Here is an 11,243-nt window from a genome sequence, read left to right on the forward strand (position 1 = left end):
AGGAACGGGCACGGGAGGGAAAGGGTCACGCCGCCACGGTCGTCCAGGAGAAACGCCGGAGAAGGAAAAGCTGCTGCGCTGCCCAGAACCGCGTCCGCTGCCATCTTTGCGGGGCTTGGGTTACTGCGGTCGCTCCTCAGTGTGAAGCACGTCGCTATCGCGTCTTCTGCGATCAGCCTCGCCGTTCTGTGTTCCGTCAAGTCCGTCTCGCTGCTGATGTCGCCGAACCAGGCAGAGGAAGAGGGAGACTCTGTCACGCCATCACCGCGCCGAACCGCCGCGCATGAGGAGCCGGGCTGTCGCTGCCTTTCCCGTCGCAAAGGAGAGCCCAGAGGAGAGAGAGAGGTCGCGCAATGTTGAGGGTGGGAGATACGGGCCAGTGGCGCGTGCAGGAATGCGACCCACTGCGCGGAACTATCGCCGCCGTTTCTACCGCCGGAAAGCCTCGGTTAGCACCGCCGAAGCTTTTGCCCATTTCTGTCGCCGGAGAACCTCACTGTCGCCACTGGAGAAGCTCACTGCCGTCGCCGGAGAACTCCTCCGGTAAGGGTTTTAATTGAGGTTTCTACTTTTTTGGATTTCGAGAAGGTTTTAATGTAGTGCGCTTTTTATAGTTGACTCACTGGAGCTTTTGGCCGCTACTGGAGCTGTTGACGGGTCGGTCCGAAATTGCAGCTGCTCCATTTTGTTGTTTCGGTGAGTAATTATGTTTCGAAAAGTCCTGCGTTAGTGTCCCGTACGTGTATTAAAGCCTTTACGGTATTAATGTTATTGGGATTTAGTAACTGAGGTTGCTTGTTGTAATTTAGAGCTGTTTATGCTGCTACGAAAACGTGTGGGGCTGTGCTTTGAAGCTGCCTCTGGTTTCAGGTTGAGGCGGAAAAGACTATGTGACGCATTTGGGTTATAAAATTTGCGTTTTCAGGTAGGGGCGCTTTCCAAAAACTATATTTTATATATTGGAATTATTACATATGGATACTGATGTGAGAGAATGGGTATTTGGTGATTGTATCGGCCTTATGTATGGTTTGATTTGTCTCAATTGATTAAGAACATTTGTTGGATGGATTGTTGTGTGGCTTTGTGAAACGAAATGCTTTTGAAGTTGATTATTTTAAAGCTTTGAAATCGAGTTTGATCCGTTGAGAATTGATTTGAGTTAATTTTCTTGAGAATGTGAAAAATAGAATACACTCTTGAATTCAGCCTGGTTTGCTTTAAATGATCTAGTATGATAAATGACGGTTGTTGACCGTTTCTTTAAAGCTTTAGAAATGAGTTTATTCGGCTGATAATGATTTGATTTTGAAACGGTTTTCTTGAAATATGGAATTGAGATTACTATTGGATTTGGCATGCCTTGAACTGATTTTTGGATTTTGGGCTGTTGAAAAGGATTGTGGACTGTTTTTTTGGGACCCGAACTAGGTGGCAAAGTCCAAGTTTTAGGGTAGGTGCTGCTGAAATTCCGGTAGAATCCGGGACTTTACTGATATGTTATTCGGAAACTTATGAGTTAATGGCTTCTACTATTTTATCTGAATTATTAAGAAAGGGACGACTTATGCTTTTGAAATGAATTATTAAAAAGGAAATTGTGATTTAGTCTTGTTTCTTAAGAAAAGTATTATATTTCCCTTGTGAACAGGCTATTTAGATGAAACTTATGCTTTAAGGCTGTTTTAAATGTGAAAAGGGTTTATGCCTTTGAATTTGGCTTGAGGATTTCAATCAGAGAATTTTCAGTGACTTTGAAAGAACCTAAACGTCTATTGACAAGTTTCATTCTAAAATGTTTTGGGAAAAATCATAAGTACTCTTTGAGTTCTGAGTTTTTGCAAGACAAACAATTTTTGAGCTGTTGAAACGCTTTAGAATTTCCCATGGGGTTGAAGCTGGTTTTTGTTTAAGTAAAGGAAACGGCTTTGAAAAGAGTAATTGATTACGTGACTCGATTTGGCTTAGATCCTATTTTGTTACTCAAATCAGGAAGCCAAGGTTTTAATGATTTTAAGTGAATTTTCGGAAATGAGTTATGTTAATCTCCCATAAAGACTTGAGACTCTGCCGAGGACTCTTTGTTATAAAATCCCGTTGTTGGATGGATGATTTTGAATATTTCAAAATAAATCTTTAACTTGCCATGGTTATGGAAGTTTTAGAAAGAGGATGCCGGGAGTGGCATTGTTTTAAGAAGGGAGAACTTACCTCGAGTAAAAGTGGCTTATGAGCATGAGATGATTTGAGAAATGAGATCTTTAAAGCCAAGGCTGAAAAGAGTTAAAATTGATTTCAAAGTGAAATGAATTGACAACAAGTGATTTATGGCTTAAATGCCGATTTTATGAATTTAATGATGTTAAATGGTGGAAGTGCTGTTTTGTTATGGGCCGGAATGGCTGTGTATGATTATGAATATTGGCTGGTTCTGGATTGAACCGTGAGCCAGAATGGCTGTGTATGATTATGAATATTGGCTGGTTCTGGATTGAACCGTGAGCCGGATGGCTGAGATGGATGTTGATCCATGGCTGAGAATGAATGAATATATGCTATTGAATGAAATTGTGAATGTTGCACTTCCACTATCTGAGATACGAGTTTCCCTGGGTAGTAGCAGTGGCTAACCACCATGTGCTCCAGGTTGAGACTTGATACTCTGTTGACTCTATGTCGTAAGGGTTGCCGGGTACTGTGAAAGCCCCGGATGAGCTCGCCCCCGTGAATATACACCAGTGAGGGTGCTGGATATGGATCATGATTATGATCACAATTATGTTGAGTATAACTCGAGTTGGGGATGCACAACAGAGGGACAGTCCAATGGTTAGCTACCAGGACTTGTCGGGTTGGCTCTATAATCGATAGATAATATCATCAGCCACTAGGACAGGCATGCATCATATGCATCTATGTGACATTGTTTGGGTGTGAATATTGTACTTGGTTTGCCTTTGTGATTACTTGTGATTAACTGCTATTTGCTCTACTTGCTGTAACTGTTTGTTTGTGCTTGAACTTCCTATCTGTGTTTGTGACTGGGACTCTATTGGATTGTGGTGATTGGTTGATGGTTGGATTGTTTGGGCCTAGGGCCGTGGTTGAAATGAGATGGACCGATTGTTGGTTCGATTTTGTGTGTTTCTGGTTTGGAAAAATATGAAAGGCTATTTTGGTTCAGCATAGATAAACCTTTTTGAAAGGCTTTTGAGTTTTTGAGAACTGAACGGTTCTTCTTTCAGAAAAGATTTCCGACTTTACTTTTATTGTAAATCGTTATTTTTGAAAAGAGGCATAAGACGGTTATTAATCACTAGTACGGTTTATCTTCAACGTATCCTATTACAGTAATTCCCAAAAATCCTTTACTGAGAACCCTTTCGAGGATGATGTTCTCACCCCCCCCCCCACATTTTCCCCTTTCAGGATATGGGCACTGAAGTCACGAAGAGTTTATTTAGTTGTTGTTGAGATGCTCTGTATTGTTTTAGTTATGGTTTGTTGTACCCTCGCCTTTATCTTGATATATTCTGTAAGAGGGATAGGAATTGTATTGGATAATGCTTGTAATATTATCTATGTACATAAGTGTATATATGTATGTACTCTTTGCGAGTTGTTGTAAGTGTATTGAATGTATGGATGTACGTTGTATAGCAAAAGTATTTTTGGGAGCGGTACTGCAGTTTAAAGTTTTAAACAGGCTCATATTTTAGTAATAAATAGTATAAAAGTCGTCGTAATGTCCGAGTTATCAGAGTCGCGCAGCCGGAAGCGTGAGCTTTGGTAGTTACGGTGTTACAACTAGTATTAAGCCGACCAAACTTAATACTAAGAAATATGCAATGATAGGCTAACAGCATTACTCAATAGACATTCATGTGTATAAAACTCTAACTCTCGTCATCAGGACAAGACCGATAATATGACAAACGCTCAGAGTATGCAAATGAAGCATAGTCAGTCCATTCCTCAGGCTCTACAGGAAAGACTGCTCTGATACCATAATGTAACACCCTAACTATCAAAATGTCACGCTTCCGGCTGTGCCACTCTAGTAGCTCGGGTATTACGGCGACTCTTAAAATATTTAATACTAAAATATGAGCCTGTTTAAAACGAAACATAAATCCATACTTACAACTATATACATACACATACATAGTATTAACTTACAAGCTTTACATAACACAAATCCTATCCCTCTTATAAATTGTGAAAGATAAAGGCGAGGGAATAGTAAATAATAACTAAAGCAATATAAAACATCACGACAGCAATAACTAGGTAAATTCATGACTTCTGCATCCATATCCTGAAAGGGGAAATCTGTAGGGGGGTGAGAACATCATCCTCGAAAGGGTTCTTAGTAGAGGGTTTTAAGAATTGTTATAAGAAGAAATTTTAACAAAAACTGTTTTAAAAGCTCAGTAGTCATCGTTGTCTTATGAATTATTCAAACATCGACGTGTAATTAAATCCAAAATTCCAACACCCATATCTTAATTTCGTAAAAGTTCCATTCTTTATAAATAGACATAATATTCAATGTAAATACCAAGGGATCAATCAACCCAAACTCACCCATCACAGCCTCCGGCCCAATATACAATTAGATCTCGGCCTCCAGCCCAACAAAACTCATCACCACCATCATCAACCCACCACCAATACTTAAAACAGAAATCAGTCACAAGCACAAACAAATACAAGGCAAACACACTTAAAAAGCAGTTACAGCAAATATCATGGATACTAGTTAAGTAGAACTTATCAGGTAGGCAAACCAAAACAATTTAAGCATAGCCAAACAATGGCAAACAAATGCAGTATGATGCATGCCTGTCCTACTGGCCATGAGCTCACGTGTCGGTTACTTTGCCAGAGCCCGACATATCCGGTAGCTAACCCGGATATCGTTCTCTTGAAAACCGGTGGGTGGTACACCACCACGAATCCCACCTGGTGGGCGGTACACCACCACGAACCCCACCATTGCGAGCGGTACACCACCACGAACATCGCAAGATCTTCAATTGGAAAACAACACACACATGTGGGCGGTAAACCACCACGAACCCCACAAAGCATTCACTTTTAAAAACATGTGGGCGGTAAACCACCACGAATCCCACACAACATTCTCTTTAAAAATATATGGACGGTACACCACCACGAACCCCACATACATCTTGACACTGGGAAAATGGTAAACCACCACGAACCTTGCCAGGTCAAAGCTCAAAACAATTTCATTTTTAAACCTCTTTCTTAACATTTCACCAAGCTTTTATCAGCAAGTAATACAACAGTACATTCTCAAAAATATTTGATAATAATATAGGAATCTTTTCTTAAGATCCATACCCAAGGTAGTTACCAATCTAACACCGGTAGCCTAATTTCAATTCTATTTTTAAAATACCAAATAAATTCGGAATTGCACAAACTTTATGTCCAGGCAACCGTCTCGGATTAAGCTTTCTAATAAACTAAAATCGTAATTTTTTGATCAATCTAGCCTCGGGAATAGAAGAAAAACCGTGCCTTCTCTGCAGTACTTAAAAACCAGAAAAACAACAGTAGTGTGTTATATTCAATATTCCATATAAAATTCAAATTAATTCCAACCACCTTCAAAATTAATATGGTTAAATTTAACTTATCCAAGTTTCTTTCTCAATTGATTCCAGGTCAACATCATTTTTAATGAAAAAGTTACATAATTTGAAAGTTAGATAGAAATAATTCAAAATCTGTTTTAGAAATCAAGCAGCTTAGTATCTTTCAACTTGTATAACTTTTATTACAAAACTTCAATTAGACTAAAGTTTGGTTTGAAAACTCCTAACTTATCTAAAAACAAGTGTGTTTTGGTTGCAACCAATTGCTATTCAATTCTAAGAGTTACAAGTATTGGAAGTTGATGCATAACTTGTCGAAAACTGATTCTTTCAGGCTTTGATCACCAGTTTTCAAAAATTCACAACTCCCAATCCTTAACTCCTAAAATTCTGAAATTTTAGAGCAATAAACCAAGTTAATCAAATTTTAAAACAAAATTAGTTTCACTCCAAAAGTCAGCTCGTAAGAATCTCAGCAAGACAAACAAGTTGCTGCCCTGTTTGAACTTCTCTGCTGTAGGACAGATTTATCAACTTAATTTTAAAAATTCGCCATAAATTGTACATTTAACAAAAATACCTCAAATATTCCAGTCCAATTTTCTATATTTCCAAGTTTAATCCAGACTTAGTCCCACATAATTCCGATCATCATAGAATTAATTATAGCTTTTCAAAGTTTCTGTCTTCGTTTAAAAGTAATGCAGAAAATCAAATTTCATAATTCAACTTTGAAAAATCATAACTAATTCTCTAGTTAATACGAAACCTTTAAAATTGAATATTGATAACTATACTTGTTGTAGTTTACTTCGCTTTTACTCTCATATAATTCCAATCACTATTAAGATGCCGGTTCACTTTCAAAGTTGCCGTTTTATTTCAAAACTTCATATTTTCAACAAGTAGTTTAGTATTTCAAAATTCAACCCCTTTTATACTTCTCAAAATCAATTCCAAATAAACTACCAACCAAAATTCATCGCCATCACAATACATCAATAACCAGCTCAACAACAACAATCCAATATAATCAATCAATATCATTAATCAACAATTCAACCAATTTCCATATAATCAATTAAGATCCACAATCTCCAGCCACCTCAATCACCTCAATCAAGCAAACAATTTCGTTATACAAAATAATTCAATTCAATCCATAATATTTACGTAATCATAGAGTAAATATATTTTTTGCTTTAATATCAATTTATAACAACTCTTGAAAGAAAAATAAGTTTAAGAAAAACTCCCCTACCTCGATTGCGATTTATCCACACGACAGAAACTCTTTTTCTCACAGCCCGTAACAACACAGCCTCAACCACAGTTTCTTACTACTTCCACAACAATAGCCACAACTTTAAATGCGATACAAAATAACCAAAACTCACCCCTAAAGCAATAACACCAAAAATTCCTCAATAACGTAGAGCAGAAAAGCGACTAAACCAGTTTTTGGAGTAAAGCAACTTATTGGAATCGAGGCTAAGTGGGGGAACAAAACTACAGTGGCTCCAACGAGCTCCAACAGCGATCAGAACTCCGATGACGGTGGCTGTAACGACATGCAACGACAATAAAGTTCCCGAAATCTCAAAAGGATGCCGGAAGCGTTTCCGACAATGGCAGCAGCGTATCTCGGCGGTGAAGGCTCGGCCATCCATTACCCGCGGCGGCGACGGAGCGTACGACGGCGACTAGGCAGATCGACGGTGAGGGAAACCAACCCAGTCTCGGATCTCTCTCTCTCTCACGCATCTCTCCTCTGCGACGGCGCAGTTGGCAGCGACAAGGACGAACGGCGGTGCGAGTAGCAGTACGCCATGGCGGCGGCGAGCTTCTCCTTCCCTAGCGCCTTCCCTCTCTCTCGGGTCTCCCTTCCCCGTTTCTCTCTTTCTTTCTTCTTTTCTTTCTTTCATTTCACAGGACCGTGCGTGTGTGTTGGTGAGGAAGAGAATGAGCTGAGTGTTGTTTAGTTAGGGTGAGGGTTTGGGTAGTTTTAGGAAATTTTAATAAAATATGGATAATAATGTAACTTTATAAGATAAAGAAAAGATAGAATAATAATTAAGAAAACTAATTTAAATATAAAATATTTATCTTTGAAAATACCTTTTTAATTACTAATTTGTAATTTATTTTTAGTTAAATAATAATTTAATAAAAATTGGAGATAAGTAAATTAATTCTCCTTTATTTACAAAATAAGGTTAAAAATATAAATATTTAAAATTAAAGCATATAAAGCATTCGCTATTTTTCAATTATAAGAATTGTAATTACTCAACTTATATCTAAATATCTCTAAAAATATCATCTTAAATAAATATAATAGATCATAAATAATTTATTAATAACTTTTCAAAATTCGGGGTCTTACACTTAGTGAACCTATACTTGGAACAGCTTGGTCATTCATACTGTCCAGGAAAACTTTTAAGTTTTGATACAAAATGTTTTGGGTTTTAAAGAATAAACGAATTTCTCTTTTAAAAAGGATTTCGGATTTTTGAAAATGTAAACCTTTGGTTTTTGAAACGATACATAAGGCGAACAATGTACTCTGAAAACAGATTTAATTTACGTATCTTATTATAATAATTCTGTAACCTTATAGTGAGAACCCTTTTGAGGACGATGTTCTCATTCCCCTACAGGTGTTTCTTTTTCAGGATATCGGCGAAAAAGTCTCGAAGAGTTTATTTTCTTTTCCGGTTACATGATGTTTTGTATTGTTTTAGGTATTATGTTTTCCCTTGCCTTTATCTTTATACATTTTGTAAGAGGGATAGGAATTTGTGATATGTATGTTTGTAAGTTATATATATATATAATTCTAAAGTATTGTATCCATCCATCTCGTTCGTATTTTTTGATACCCGTATAACCATCAAAGGGTGTTGAAGTGACTAGTTCTGGGAAATTAAGTGGTGTTGAGGACAAAGATTATGTATATATAAATATATGTTTTCACGAAAAAGTGTTTTTGAAAGGATATACGGTTTTCGGTTTCAAACAGGCTTCTATCTTAGTATTAAATATATTAAAAGTTGTCATAATATCTGAACCATCAGAGTGGCACAGCCGGAAGTGTGACATTCTAGTAGCAAGGATGTTACACATAAGGATAAAAATAATCATCTGCATACCTAATGAATTGAACATCCAACATATTTTAATTATACATAACTAAACCTAATCCAATCAAAATAATCATCCACATAAGAATTAAATAACCATCCGCATATCTACTAAAATGACCATCCTAAATTTGCCATTGAAGTAGAAGAAGAAGGAGATGAATAAACAGAAGAAGCAACCATGATCAAACTCCCTTAGTCGCGTACGTCCCTGTATATTGATCAGATCTGTCGTGGATGGTGACGCTGGGACGGTGAATGCAGTGAGCTGAGGAAGAGGCTGCACAACCGGCGGTGGGTGGGCAGCGTGAAGGTGGCTGTCCAGGGCTAGTGTGACGCGATCATTCATTCGCGGAGAGGCTGGGAGGCGGCGGGTGGGCAGCACGAAGGAGGCTGTCTGGAGCTGGTGCGGTGCGATTGGACATCAGCAAACAGGCTGGGCGGCGTTGGCTGAAGGCTAGGAGGCAACGATTGGAGTCTAGATAGTGTCGGACCAGAGAGTAGGGAAGTGAAGCGGCGGCTAAATTAGTCTGCAGACCGGAGTTCGCAAATATAGAAGGGAGGTTAGCGTGATATTAGGTATAATTGCACTGTTTGTGATTTGGTTTAATTTAAAATCTTTATTTTTTAAATTTTAAAATATGAAATTATTAATAATTAATTAATCATTTGATTTATGATTTTAATTTTTCTTCACTCTATTATTCACATTGTTTATTACTCATTGTGTCCTTATACTTTTTTTTTTATTTTTATGATATCTTCTATCTGAAATATATTTATTATGTCCTACGAAAAAATATAAAAAATACTAAAATGATCGTATAAGTTACAAATATAATCGTAATCATCAAATTAAATTACAAATTCTATTTACATAATCTTAAAGAAATTTAAATTCATCAAACTTTGAATTTGTCAAATCCAACAATCTATCTCAAATTTTGTGTATGTTTCGGAGGTGTGGGACAATACTGCTCAAACCGTACCGTCGATACCGAAATAATTATCATAAGGTATTATCCATGCATGTCCTTAAATTTAGTCAACTATTAAAAATTATGCACCCATTCATAAGATCGGATCAAGTTGGATCGACTCAAATTGTCATCTCTACAGTAATATATATCTTAAAGAGTATTATAAAAAGAAATATTTTACAAAATTATTAAAAAGAATTTTTATAATGTTTTAAATACATTAAAAATTTTAAAATTTAATTTTGTTGAGATTATATAAGTCAACAAATAGGTTACATAATAATTAATCTCTTTTATTATTTTAATTTAGTCAATATGTGACCAATATCTCCAATACTAGTTTTAATTTTAATTTCATTTTGAATCGTACAAAAATATTTGTGGGTTTAAATAGTGATTTAAAATTAAAATAAAATCTGCTCTTCCAATATTTAGTCTTGATTTATTTAGAATTTTATATCATTTTTAATTATTTCATTAACATAATTATATGAGTGGCAAAATTTTATTGGTTCTCCATTAAGGTGATACTGTATCTCTAAGATGATATATATTAACTCCAATAAAAATTTTAATTCTAAATCAATTTACTTTTTGAAAATATCAAAAGTGATACTTTAAAAACACACCATTAGAAATGTTCATTATAACATTATTAATAAAAAAGTGTTAAATTTTTTATTTTAATATATATAAAATAAATATTAAAAATATAAACTTTGTATTATTTACATAAAATAAATAAATAAATAAATAAAAAATATATGTGTTTTGGACACATATTACTTAAATACTAATTATTTTATTATTTGGTAATACTATAAAGATAAAAAAGATAAAACTTATTACAATAATTAATAAATAATTAATAAATATTAAATAAGATAAATTCTAATTATTTTTTTCTAAATTTTTTTTATCAAATATTTTCATTTATTACTTTTGTTTAATTTTTTCTCTTCAGTTATGACTAAAAAAAGATAATGCTCCATTATTTAATGACGAAAAACTTTTTGAATCCTTAATAGATGTTGTTTTTATTTTTCTTTGAATGCATTATATTTAAAAACAAAATTAGTACATACACATTAAATATTAATCACTAAATTAGTCATTACACACACATATATATTATTTTAGTTATTTTAAATATATATTTTATATTTTAATATATATTTTATACGAGTGACTAATTTAGTGGTTAATTTTTTATGTACACCGAACATAAAAAATTTAGAAATTAATGTATGTATTAATGTATAAATTATATTCATATAATTTATTAATTAGTAAATGTATTAGAAAATTCAAAACGATAGTTATGAATGACTAAAGATTGTAATTGTAAATTTTCTATTGACCAATTATTTTTTTTGTTTTTATATAATTTTTAGTTGAACATTATATTCAATTTTATAGAATTTTATAAGGTCTTGATTGGCCTGGTTCTCTATAAATTACATAAAATCTAAATTTTAGTCTTTAGTCTT

Source organism: Arachis hypogaea, chromosome 15 (assembly GCF_003086295.3).
Source record: "Arachis hypogaea cultivar Tifrunner chromosome 15, arahy.Tifrunner.gnm2.J5K5, whole genome shotgun sequence".
NCBI lineage: Eukaryota > Viridiplantae > Streptophyta > Magnoliopsida > Fabales > Fabaceae > Arachis > Arachis hypogaea.